The sequence below is a fragment of the Grammomys surdaster genome, unplaced genomic scaffold (assembly GCF_004785775.1).
Source record: "Grammomys surdaster isolate TR1022 unplaced genomic scaffold, NIH_TR_1.0 344, whole genome shotgun sequence".
In the NCBI taxonomy this organism is placed as follows: domain Eukaryota; kingdom Metazoa; phylum Chordata; class Mammalia; order Rodentia; family Muridae; genus Grammomys; species Grammomys surdaster.
The window spans coordinates 1,968,729-1,982,691 of record NW_021604763.1 but is presented as its reverse complement, the minus strand read 5'-3'; the positions used below and the strand labels follow the sequence as shown (position 1 = coordinate 1,982,691).

At 43.5% G+C, this 13,963-nt stretch overlaps 1 pseudogene; it reads right to left on the bottom strand.

The window, feature by feature from the left end:
* LOC114630793 overlaps positions 1–5,887 on the bottom strand; it is a 17,508-nt pseudogene extending 11,621 nt beyond the window's left edge.
* Positions 5,888–13,963: the final 8,076 nt, after the last annotated feature.

Here is a 13,963-nt window from a genome sequence, read left to right as displayed (position 1 = left end):
TGTGTGTGTGTGTGTGTGTGTGTGTGTGTGTGTACGTGTGTCCCCAAGAGTGCAAGCGACTGACCCCAGGGCCTGCTGCATGCTAGGCAAGTGCTCTGCTCCTGAACCACATCCTACTCCACTTACCCTTTTGTAAATTTTGTCTTGTTTTGTTTTAGAGACTGTACCTCTCTCTGGCCCAAGTTTGTCTCCAACTAATCATGTAGTACAGCTGACCTCAGATTCATGGCAGTCATGGAACTCAGCCTCCCAAATGCTGGGCTTACAGACATGAGCCACTATGCTTGGCTTTGTTCTGCTTTTCAGCCAGGGACCCGGCTGGCTTTGGACTAACCATGATCTGGTGTCATTGTTGATTTTTTTTTTAATCACCATTTTTAGCTGAGAGCAAAGGCACATACCTTCAACTCCAGCACTAATGAGGTGGACGCAGGAAGATGAGGAGTCGCATCTAGCTTGGGCTACATGAAAACTCAGAGAGAGAGAGAGAGAGAAAGAGAGAGAGAGAGAGAGAGAGAGAGAGAGAGAGAGAAGCTCAGTTGGTACCCTAGAGAAGCTCAGTTGGTACCCTAGAGAAGCTCAGTTGGTACCCTGCATGCTATATGTGGGTGAGCATGAGGTCCTGCCTGGACGCACACACTTGCAACCTCAGTACTGAGACAAGCTGATGGGCAGCCAGACCAATCTATTTGGGAAGCTCTAGGACAATGACAGACCCTACATAAAATAATAATTAATAATTAATAATAATAATAATAATAGACAGTATCTGAGAAATGGCTCTGAAATGTGCATTTTGTCTTGGAGACATGGTCTCACCTCACACCTCAAGCTGGCCTCAAAATCACTGTGTAGCCCAGGCTGGCCTTGACCCTTGTGTTCTCCTGCTCCTGCCTCCCAAGCACTGGGTTTACAGGGAGGATTACCCTTCCAGGCTCCATATGTGGGTCATGGTGACAAATACCTAGTTACTTTTGGAGGACCTGAAGGCCATTTTTTTTTTTTTTTTTTTTTTTTTTTGTGGAAGCCACCACATTTGGGTCAGCTCGGGTGTTCGACATCAGAAGACCATATGGTATACTTAAAGCATACTGAAGGCCCTATTTTCTGACATGCTTCTTTCCCACAATGATGTGACCTCTGACCTCCTTTTTCTTCACGTTACAGGCTCTACTTCTCCATCCCACAGAGATCTGAACCTATGGTCAGGGAAGTGGACTGGACACGTCTATGTCTGGTTCTTTAAGAACAACATCCCATCTGTCAGTGACTGGATACTCTGTGGCACCCTGTGGTGGGCAGGGTGAGCCTAGTTCAGAAATAAAAGCTCTACCAGGGAGATTAGACCCATTATATGTTTGTGTGATATCAAAACTAAAGGGGCTTTTAAGACCAATCATTGGGGGCAGAAGATAATGAAACATCACAGAGAGCGTAATCCAGAATCAGATCTAAAGAAGGATTTGGATCAAAATATTCTATATGAAAGAGGTATCCCTGGAAGTCACTAAACACGGTTTACACAGTTCCATATATAGTATCATAAAAACAAAACTGCAGCCAAGTGTTGTGCTGCACACCTTTAATCCCAGCACTTGAGAAGCAGAAACAGGTGGATTTCTATGAGTTTAAGACTAGCCTGGCCTACAGAGTGAGTTCCAGGCCCGCTATGGCTGCATAGTGAGACTTTGTCTCAAAATAACAACAGGGCTGGCTGGAGAGTTGGCTCAGCCATTAAGAGCACATATTACTCTTCTAGAAGTTCTGGGTCTGATCCCAGCACCCACATGGTAGCTCACACTTGTCTGTAACTCCAGTTCCAGATGACTGGACACCCTCTTCTGACCTCTGCAGGCAAAACACCCAAGAACATAAGATAAAATTTTAAAACAATTAATTTTAAAAATAAATCTTGGCAGAGCATTTAAAATAAAACAAAACAACAACCACCCTCTCTAAAACAACCAAAACAGTAAGATTGGTTAGCTTAAAAGGAGACAGGGAGGGAAAGAGGGGAACATGGTCAGTATTGAGTGGGGGGAACAAGACTGAAGCCCTGAGGACCAGCAGAAAGAATGGAAACAGGCAACCTCAAGAGATAGGAGGTGGGGGGACTCTCTAGAATGTACCAGAGACCTGGGAGGTGAGAGAGTCTCAGGACTCAAAGGGAGGGACCTTAAATGAAATGCCCTAAAACAGGGAGAGGGAACTTGTAGAGCCCACCTCCAGCAGAAAGACAGGGCATCAAGTGGAGGGATCGAGTTGCCATCCCACAGTCAAAAATTCTGACCCAGAATTGTTCCTCTCTGAAAGAACTGCAGGGACAAAAATGGAGAAGAGCCTGAGGAAAAGGAGGTCCAGTGTCAGGCCCAAATTGGGATCCAGCTCAAGGGGAGGCCCCAAGGCCTCACACTATTACTGATGCTATGTTGTGCTCTCAAAAATGGGCCTATCATGACTGCCCTCCAAAAGGCCCAACAAGCAGCTGAAAGAGTCAGATGCAGATATTTACACCCAATGAATGGACAGAAGCTGCTGACCCCTGTGGTTGAATTAGGGAGAGGTTGGAAGAAGCTGAGGAGCAGCTCATCTTTGGACATCTGGACCAAACACCAGAGAAGATGAACTGTACGGCTGATGTTGGCTATCCTGAATGCCAAGGATAATCATCTAAAAACAAAACTGATAAATAAAATAAGTGTTTAGATGGGAAAAGAGATGTGAGAAAAACAGGTACGATGTCAGAGACTGCAAAATGAGCTACCAGGGAGAGTCAGTCAAGCCCCCAGCACCTGCTGGGTCCCTGGAGTGAAAAGGGAGTGGCCACAAGATGCTGCCTCTCCCACCAAGTGACAGCTGAGAACATCTCTCACCAACCACTTGCACCAACTAAAGAGAGAAACTAAACTACTAAAAGAAAGGCCAAAGAAGTCCACTGGTCTCCAGGAGCCAAAAGACAACAAACAAAGCCTCCAGTCATTATTTGAAAGCTATTCATGCTAACTCTAATGGGTCTTCCTCGTAGAAAAGATAGGCAGATCCTACCATCAGCACTTGAGAGCAAAATCTATATAGAAGGGATATTTATTTATTTATTTACTTATTTATGTATGTATTTATTTTTAAAGAATTTTCATGTTTTTTCCCTGAAGATAACTTTCAGATGCTTGCCCAATATGAAGCTCTGGTTTCTGCCTTCAGTACCACTTGAAAAAAAAAGAAAAAAGAAAAAAAGAAAAGAAAAAAATTTTAACGTTAAATGTTAGTGTCTGAACATTCTCAAACTTTCCACCTTTTAAACTGGCTACAATCCAACCCTCCAGAGGCTGAGGCATGAGGGTTGTGTAGCCATGAGCTTTTCTACCAGGCCCGTTTGTTCCCAAAATAATGACTCTTAGACTTAATTATTTATGAATAAATGCCTAGGCTATATAAGGTTTGGCTCATTCTCCGACTAGCTTGTGACTTATGTAACCCATTTATTCTAGTCTATGTCTGTCACTTGGGCTAGTTGACCTCAGTTTCATTCACTGGTCTCATCTGAGTCTGGGGCAAAATCTCCCATGCTTGACTCCTTCCCAGAATTCCTCTTCCCTCCCCCCAACCCCTGCCAGATGTTCCACCTTATAATCCTGCCTCAGCTCATTGGCCATCAGCTTTTTACTGACAGGTGATCTTCCCCAGAGTACACAAGAGATTGTCTCTACAAGGTTACCTTAAGCCAGTCTAAACTACAAAGAAAGACTCTATTGCAAGAAACCCCACCCCACCCCACCCCACTCCAAGGAAATCCAGAAGTTCAATGTCACCCTCAGCTAGCTACCTAGTGGCTATATAGTGAGACCTTGTCTCAAGAGTATAAGGAAGAAAAAAAGAAGGAAGGAAGAAAGGAAGAAAGGAAGGAAGGAAGGAAGGAAGGAAGGAAGGAAGGAAGGAGAAGAAGGAAAAGGAAAGTTTGAGCTTATGCATTCAGAGTACTGTTCTTGCATAGACCCCAAGTGCCGCCCCCCCCCCCCCCCATCCATGCAGGATGGCTCATAGCCACCCTGACTCCAGCTCCAGGGGAGCCAATGCCTCCTTCTGGCCTCTGCACTTCTTACTCAGCACTCAGGAGGCAGACCTCTGAGTTTAAGGTCATCCTGGTCTACATAGTGAGTTCCAAGTTAGCCAAGGTTACATAGTGAGTCCCTGTCTGAAGAAAGAGAGGAAGGGGAATGGGGAAGGAGACCTTTAATAAGAGTTAATAAGGCCAAAAGATCCCTCTATAATGCATTATCCAAGACTGTTACTGCTGGATGGGTTCTGATAAAATCATAAGCTTGGTTTCTTATCTCTATTCTCAGCTCTCTCTCCCTCTTCCTCTCTCTCTCCCTCTCCCTTCCCCTCTCTCTCTCTCCTTCTCCCTCCTTCCCTCCCTCCCTCCCTTTTATTTCCCTGCCCTTCTCTTTTTCTCTCTTTTTCCTTCTGATATTCTGCCATGAGATGACGCAACAAGGCTCTTGCTAGACTCTTGACCCTTTGACCTTTGATTTCCCAGCTTCTGAAACTGCAGCAACCTGCTCTAAACATCATAGTCTCAGGCATTTTGTTATATCAGCAGAAAGAAAACTAAACTCTACCGGCAGGGGGAGGGGGGACTGATATGGGAGATGGAGAGTTGGTGTGGTGATCAAAAGTGCTCCATGCTCTTCCAGAGGCCTGGAGCTCAGATCCCAGCACCCACATGGAACAGTTCACAACCGCTTGTAACTCCAACTGTATAGACAGACTAGGTTGAAACTCCCACAAATCTAACTCCTGACCTCTGTGAGTTCTCTCCAATACGCATAAGACAACAACAAAACCCTGATGATTCGTTTAAGGTCAGATCCATATACTTATTTGCAGAGAGATGGTGCTTTCCAATACAACTTCATGGCTTTTGATGGAACCCCCACCACTGTTTATATTAACTCAATAGACACTTGTTGAGGATGGGTGCAATGGTGTCTGAAATCCAAACTCCTCAGGTGGTTGAAGCAGGAGATCCTGAAGTTCAAAGCCAGTTTGTACTACGGAGCAAGTTTAGGGAGAGCCTGGGCAATGTAAAGTGATTCTATCTCAAGATTTAAAAAAAAAAAAAATGTCTTGAAGGAGTAGGTGTAGCAACTCATGCTTGTAATTTCAGGACATGGAAGGCCTAGGCAGGAGGACTACCCACAAGTTCAAAGCCAGCCTAAGCTACAGAGTAAGACCTCATTTCAAAAAATAAAATAGATAAGTAATTAAATACTTGACTAGGATTGGTTTGTCTAATGTAAATTTTTTACAAATGATCTAGGTCAGTGGTTCTCAACCTTCCTAATGCTGTGACCCTTTAGTACAGTTCTTCATGTTTCAGTGACCCCCAACCACAGAATTAGTTCTGTTGCTACCTCATAACAATAATTTTGTTACTGCTATCAACCATAATGTTAATACCTATAAACCATAATGTTAATATCTATAAACCATATTAATATCTATATTTTCTGATGGTCTTAGATGACCTCTGTGAAAGGGGTCACAATCCACCCACCTTTTGAGAACCCCTGATCCAGGTGAAGACCTCTATGAGTTGCTAGCTTACAGGTGACAGTATGTGTATGACACCTTGGCCTTGCTGGCAGTTACTTCCTTCCTGAGACTCTTATCATGGCTTTTCCAGTAGCTCATACCCTTGGTCACCTCCACACCCCAAGCCCAACTTATCTGTCACTACAGAATGCTTCCTCTTCAGACGTGTGTAGGCTTCTCCCTTAAGGGTTCTGTGCTTGGCTTTCTGCATCCTTATGCCCAGGCTCACTTCCCTTGTGAGTTTACTCACAGTCACGGTATCACCTGTCACCTCACACATACCTTCTGCCATGACTTGCTTCACTGGGTGTGAACAGGCTGGTACTGTTGCTACACAGATAAGGTATTTTGAGATTGCTGAATAGCAATGATGTGGTGTAGCAACTTCCTCCTGGAGGAAAGGGGCAGCCTCCTGAGAGTCAGAAGTCCGGGGACTTTCAAGGCTTACCATGTGCTTAACCTTAAGATTGGAGAGGCCCCTCCCTGAGCTTACGGTGACAACTGCTGTGGAGAGGAGACTCTCAGCGTGGAAGTTGCTGGCAAGTTGTGTTAGGAGCCAAAGCGATGTAGCTTTCATGAGTCATCACGGTAGACTTTTTGATGATGTGGGACTCTGACTCACCTGCACTCCTGTAACTAACCCCTCACCTAGACTCCAAGTAACCCCAGGAAACTCATTTGTTTATCTAGCTGCACTTGTATGGAATCTTTTCTTTGTTCTGTCTTCGGTGTCTTCTCTGGGCTGAACAAATGTTTGTTCACATGGCCCCAGAAAAAGCCACACAACAAAGGGTCAGGTTTTGCAATGGGACTCCACAAAGGAAAGGCTGTCTGCAGGACGTGAGGAAAAGCTGACACCAACGAGTTTATTTCCTCCTGCTCCATAAAGTAAACCAAATAAAAATAAGTCATAAATAGAAAAGTGTGTTTTTAAAGTTCTTGGGTTAAAAGGGCTAAAGATGTGTCATACTTTGTTTGGGTCAGAAAAAAATAAACAAATTTAACAATTAACCAAAGGAAGTAATAAATTAGACTTCAGAATTTTAAAACTTTGGCTCTTCAAAAGGTGCCATTAAAAATAATTTTTTAAAAAAAACTAAAAGCTGTTCAAGGTGGCTCACACCTGTAATCCGAAAACACAGGAGGCTGCAGCAGGAGGATAGTGAGTTCTGGGGCTTGCCTAGACCACATGGGGGACTCTGTCACCAAAAAAAGGGGGGAGGAGTACAAGCTGAGGAAATATTCTTTTTTTTTGAGGGGGTATAGAGACAGGGTTTCTCTATGTAGCCCTGGCTGTCTTGGAACTCACTCTATAGACAAGGCTGGCCTTGAACTCAGAGATCAGCCTGCCTTTACCTCTACCTCCTGAGTGCTGAGATTAAAAGTATACACCACCACGACACAGCCTGAAATATTCTTAGTTCAAATACCCATAAAAGACTTACAGAATGCATAAAGAACATTTAACAGAAGCATTATTAGTTGTTCATCTTAGTGCCTGAGTTGTTTGTTGGTGCTCTGTTCAGGAAGTTGTCCCCTGTACTAATATATTCAAGGCAGGTCCCCATTTTCTCTATTAGATTAGTGTGCTGGTTTTATGTTAAGGCCTTTGATCCACTTGGACTTGAATTTTGTACAGGGTGATAAATATCCTACATGCTGACATACAGTTAGACCAGCACCATTTGTTGAAGATGCTTTCCTTTTTCCATTGTATGGGTTTGTCTTCTTTATCAAAAATCAAGTGTTCATAGGTGTGTGGGTTCATTCCTAGGTTTTCAATTTTATTCCGTTGATCAACTTGTCTGTTTTTATGCCAATACCATGCAGTGCTTGTTACTATTGCTCTATAGTACCACTCGAAATCAGGAATGGCTTCACCTCCAGAAGTTCTTTTATTGTATAGGATTGTTTTAGCTATCTTGGGTTTTTGCTTTGCCATAAGAAGTTCGGGATTGCTCTTTCAAGTTCTATAAAAAATTGTGTTGAAATTGTAATGGGAATTGCATTTAATCTGTAGGTTTCTCTTGGTAAAATGGCCATCTTACCATGTTAATCCAACTGATCCTTACTTTCTTTGGCAGCTTACAGAAAGGGGAAAGATCTTCACTAACCCTAATCAGACAGAGGACTAATATCCAAAATATATAAAGAACTCAAGAAATTAGACACCAACAGACCAAATTACCCAATTAAAAAATGGGTTACAGATCTAAACAGAATTCTCAACTGAGGAATCTCTAATGGCTGAGAAGCACCTAAAGAAATGTTCAACGCCCTTAGTCATCAGGGAAATGCAAATCAAAATGACCCTGAGACTCCACTTACACCTATCAGAATGGCTAAGATCAAAAACTCAGGTGACAGCACATGTGGGTAAGGATGTGGAGCAAGGGGAACACTCCTCCATTGCTGGTGGGATTGCAAACTGGCACAACCACTCTGGAAACCACTTTGGTGGTTTCTCAAAAAACTGGGAATATTTCTACCTCAAGACCTACCTAGCTATACCTGGGCAAATACTCAAAAAAAATGTTCTACCCTATCACAAGGACACTTGCTCAACTATGATAATAGCTTTGTTCATAATAGACAGAAACTGAAAACAACCTAGATATCCCTCAACTGAAGAATACATAACAAAAATGTGGTTAATTTACATATGGAATACTATTCACCTATTAAAAACAAGCATATCATAAATTTTGCAGGCAAATAGATGGATCTAGAAAATATCATTCTAAGTGAGGTAACCCAGACCCAGAAAGACATGCATGGTATGTACTTACTGATAGTGAATATTAAACATAAAGTATAGGAAAACCATGCTACAGTCCACAGACCCAAAAAAAGCTAAAAGGGCCCAAGGAAGGATGCTTTAATCTCACTCAGAAGGGAAAATAAAAATAGACATTGGAGGTGGGTGGAGGAAGGGAACTGGATGGGAGAGGGGTTAGAGAGAGATGAGGATGAGGTATGGGGGTCACAGGTGGCAGGAGAGGAAATGGAAATCGCTGGAGGGAACATCTCTGGGATCATCCGGTGACCTAGGACAGAGGAGGCTCCTAGTAGTCTATGTGGTGACCCTATCTGAGACTCTGATCAGCTGGGGATATGGAGACTTAAATGACCACATCCTGTAGCCAGGAGGGAGTTCCAGTGGAGGGAGGGGGACAGCAACCCATTCATAAAAGCCTCAGTCCAAAATTTGTCCTTCCTACAAGATGTGCAGGGATAAAGACTGAGCAGAGATTGAGGGAATAGCCAACCAATGACTGCCCCAACTTGAGACTTATCCCAATTGGAGAGAGCCAACCTCTTACACTACTGAGCCTCTGCTATGCTTGCAGACAGGAATATAGCGTCTTCTAAGAGGCTTCATCCAGAATCTGATGGAAACAGATGCAGAGACTCACAGCCAAACATCAGGAAGAGCTCAGGAAGTCCCATGGAAGACTGGGGGATAGAACTGAGCAAGCCAGAGGGGTCAAGGACACCATTAGAATATCTACAGGGTCAAATAACCTGTAGATATTGGTTGGACCTAGACCTCCTACACATTTGTTGCAGATGTGCAGTTTGGTCTTTGTGTGGGTCCCCAAACAATTGAAGCAGGGGTTGTCTCTGATTTTGTTGCCTACCATTGGATTCCTTTCCCCCAGCTGGACTGCCTGATCTGTCCTCAGTGGGAGAAGGTGTGCTTAATCCTGCTATTACTTGATGGGTGGGTTGGGTACCCATGGGGGTGGGGGGCTTCCCCTTCTCTAAGGAGAAGGGGATGGGGATTGGAAGGAAGAGTATGAGAGTATAGATCTGGGAAGAGGGGGGCTGTGATCAGGATGTAAAGTAAATTTATAAATAAATTAATGAAAAAAAGAGCATTTAACAGTCAATCATAAGAACTAAACATTCATGTTTTTAATGGGGAAAAACATTCACATAGACTTGAGTTTCTCGAGTATAAGGTTCTGTTAATAAATAGGCATATGGAAAGATGTATCACTGACCACTTAGGAAAGTCACCAAGCAATGCCTGCAATGTCTCCAGTCCCTTGCTAAAACAACTCTTAACAACAAACAAATCTGATTAACAAACACTGTGTTAAGGTGCAGAGTGACTACCCTAGCAAGCACTGGGTTGCACAGTCACCCCCCAAAAACAGTAAGTTATTCTATTTATTTGTTTGTTTTGTTCTAGTTTTTTTTTTTTAAAGACAGTCTCTCCATGTAGCCTTGGTGAGATTCCACCTCACACCAGTCAGAATGGCTAAGATCAAAAACACAGGTGACAGCACATGTTGGCGAGGATGTGGAGAAAGAGGAACATTCCTCCACTGTTGGTGGGATTGTAAACTGGTACAACCGTGTAGCCTTGGCTGGCCTGGAAACTGCTATATAGGCCAGGTTGACCATGAGTTTGTGAAGATCCTCTCGCCTCTGTCTCCTGAGTGCTGGGATCATGTGTGTGTGCCACCAATAATTTTGTTACACACACACACACACCACGGTCTAACATAACCTAGGCTGGCTTTCAAGCATACTATATAACCAAGGCTGACCTTGAACTCCTGATCCTCCTGGATCTTACTATCCTAGACTATCCCAAGTGCTGGGATCATTTATTCTTTGTCAAATAAAACACATCCAACACTTTCTACAAGAATGTGTACACACAAAGGCTCTTCTGCAAATGTCAAAAGCAGCTTCTGGAAGTGGGAATGACCCAAATGACCATAGTGAGATGAGAGGAGAAACAAATCATGGAGCACTAGCTTCTCACAGTCTAACACTGCCCATCAACGTGAGTAAGAAGAGAAGCTATTGATATTCACAAAGGTCTGAGGAAATATGAAAAAAAATAGTAAGCTGAATTAAAGAAGCCAGTATTAGGTTAGATCTCTGTGACTCCATTTATATGAAGGTCAACAACAGGCAGAACAATTGTCGGAATGTAAGTCAGGAAAGTGGGGGTGATCCAAGATGCTATCACACACAGAGAAGGCAAGGCTGGTTAAGAATGTGTATTGCTCTTAACAGAGCACCCAAGTTCAGTTCCAACCACTCACATTAGACTGCTCACAACTGCCTGGAACTCCAGGGCATCTGATGTCTTCTTCAGGTCTCCACAAAAACCTGCACCCACACACTATAATTAAAAATAAATTAGTCTTTTAAAAGAGAGAGAGGGCTAGACAGTGGTGGCATAAGTCTTTAATCCCAGTACTTAGGATGCAGAGGCAAGAGAATCTCTGTGAGTTCGAGGCCAGCCTGGTCTACAGAGTAAGTTCCAGGACAGTCAGGATTACACAGTAAAAGTCTTAAAAGTCCAAAAAAAAATTTTTAATTAAAAAAAAAAAAGAAAAGGAAAGAGGAGGAAGAAGACTACTCTGTGCCTTTTCTGGGTGCTAGATGGCTAGATAGGCACATAGGCATGTACATCTGTCAGTTTGTCATACTATACATTAAAATAGGTGTATTACTGGGCATGATGGCTCATCCCTGCACTCCCAGCATGTAGTGGGCTAAGACAGAGGGATTGCTGAGTTTGAGACCAGCCAAGACATACAGGGAGTTCCAGGCCAGCCTAGATGACAGCGAGAGATTTTGCCTCAAGCCTCCCACAATTGGCAAAGTGTAAACTGTGTATCGATACAGTTTTGTTTTGTTTTGTTTTGTTTTAAAAAAATTATTCTGAAGAGGTTAAAGAGTTACTTTTAAGTCACTGCTGTTATCAATTGTGGCTGGCCAAAGAAATCACTGGCAAAGTTTTATCGGGTAATTAAAACAGGGTTAGCCTGATGCTTTGATTCTCTGTTCAGTGCAAACAGTAGGTCAGAGGAATTGTACACTCGCTCATGAGTTAACCTAAACTTACTTACTTAGAGAGAGTTTCACTCTGTAGGTCAGGCTTTTCTGAGACTTCCTACATAGTCCTGGCTTGCTCTGAACTCAGATCCCCATCGTTCAGCCTCCAGATGGCTGGGGCCACTAGCTTACATCATCATATCAGTTTTTTTAAAGACCAGTGGCAATAAGACATCATCAGAAGGTTGATGCTTCCAAAATAAAGACTCTCTGTATGGCAAAACACAACATTTTGACTGTGTAATCTCACTGGATCCTGAACCTTCTAAGATAACCATCTGGTAGATGTTAAGGCAGGAGACAGACAGACTTGACTCTACACAAATAATAAGACACAAGGAAGAGCAGTTTGCCACTGGATATGCAGTTGTTAGAACAGCTGGATGGATGTGGGGTTTCTTTGTAACTTAGCCTACTTTGACTGCCTGGCACTGAAAAGACCCAGTAAGGGGAAAACCAAGGTTAGATCCACTTGCTTCCCTACCTGCTCCCTCTCCTGTTTCTCTGCTGTAGTCCCTCCTCTCACTGCTCTCAGCCCTCCGCACTTGTCACCACCACACCAGGGGGGCTTCGGCTAGTCAAGTTTAAAATAGAAATGGCCTAAGGCCAAGGCATGTAGATAAGAAAGGGGAGCTGATGGGCTTCAGTGTACTGGACACACCTGTCATTTTGTGTCACAACATACAGGTCACCTTTCTGTGTACTCTGATGTCCTCCCCAGCAATCTTCTCCATCTTCTATGTACAGATCTTCTTAGAAGAAAAAAAAAATCTTAGCTCTCTCCCTCCATAAAAGCATGAGGACTCCCTAGAGTTCCTACTGCAGTTTAATTTCTTTAAAAAAAATTAGTATTTTTATTTGTGTGTGTGTGTGTGTCTGTGTGTGTGTGTGTGTCTGTGTCTGTGTCTGTGTGTGTGTCTGTGTGTGTGTCTGTGTCTGTGTGTGCTGGTACCCACGGATGCTGGAAGAGGGTTTGGATCCCCTGGAGCTGGAGCTGCAGGCAAATGTGAGCAGCTGGTCAGAGCCGCCATGTGTGCTGGCAACTCTGTAACAGCAGCACATCTTCACCACAAAGCCAGCTCTCCCACAGGGGCGGCACCTGACCAAATCATCCATCCACTGGCATTTCAAATTTCCTCCTGATAGAAAAATCCAGGCAAAAATCAACAGTGGTAGGAGCCTAGCAGACCACTAAGTTCTGCTGACCAGCCTCCCCGTCGGTGCTCTGCCTGGCTCCTAAGGTTCCCTCCTTCATGCTTTAAGGTAGTATCATGAATAGGGCTGGGGACATGGCTCAAAGGTGGAGTGCTTGCCCGGCACTGGGTTCAGCTTGTCATCTGGAAAGATGAGTTAAGGGCCCTGAGAGATGCCTAGCAGGTAAAGACACTAGCCCTGTAAGCCTGGCCACCCAAGTTCTCCTCCTGAAACCAACACTACATGGCACTCTGTAGCATACAACCCTCCCCTGTAAATGACATGTGCCACCTTACACACAGTAACACTAATAAAATACTCCCAATTTTCCTTCTTTTATCTGCCCCCCCATATTTCCTCTCATCAGAATTAATATCTGTATTCAGTTCAATGTGTTCTCTTCCAGATAACTTGATGTCTCCTTCTTGTGTCTTGAAATGCATGTATGTTTGATATAAATAGGGTGATTTATACATATTGTTGTGCAGCCTTTTATGAGCCATGCTATTCATTTGGGGGTTGAGACAAGGCCTTGCTATGTTGCCTTAGCCGGTCTCCTTACTTAGATCATGCTGCCTCAGACTTTTGTGTTCTGGGATTATGGTCTTGTACCACCAAATCTGGCTTATTTCCTATCTCCTTATCACATTTGAATAAAAACTGCACATTGCACATATGGGGTTGGGGATAGAGATCAGTGGTAAAGCACTTGTCTAGCGTGCTTGAGGCCTGCCCTAGTTAATCTCACTACTCTACAGCCCGTTGACGACTCATCCCAGGATGGATTCGGGCTCACACTCAGCCAACAAGGAGCATCCTAAAGAATGCAAAGCAAGAGATGAAGTAGAGGAAACAGCCATCAGAATATATTGTATACAAAATTATTTTCAATAATAAAGAATACTAAGTGATCCTAAAGTAAAGTGAATTCCTGTATGTCAGTGTTTAGGGGGACAGTCAGGAAGCACAGTACCCCATTGCCTCCTTTAACAGCCTAAGGAGCTCCTCTTGACACTAAGGGGCCTGGGTCAGAGAAAAGTAGGATGTGTGGCTTCGATGCAGACAGAAATCCCAGGACTAGCTAGAAGTAGAGCTGGGGCTAGATATCTATGTCTATGTCTATATCTACATTGATATCAATGTATCAATATCTATGTCTACATTGCATCAATATTGGTATCAATGTATCAATATCTATATTGATATGTCAATATCTACATATAGATATCGATGGGGGTTTCTCTGTGTAGCCCTGGCTGTCTTGAATCTTGCTCTTTAGACCAGGCTGGCCTTAAATTTAGATATCTGC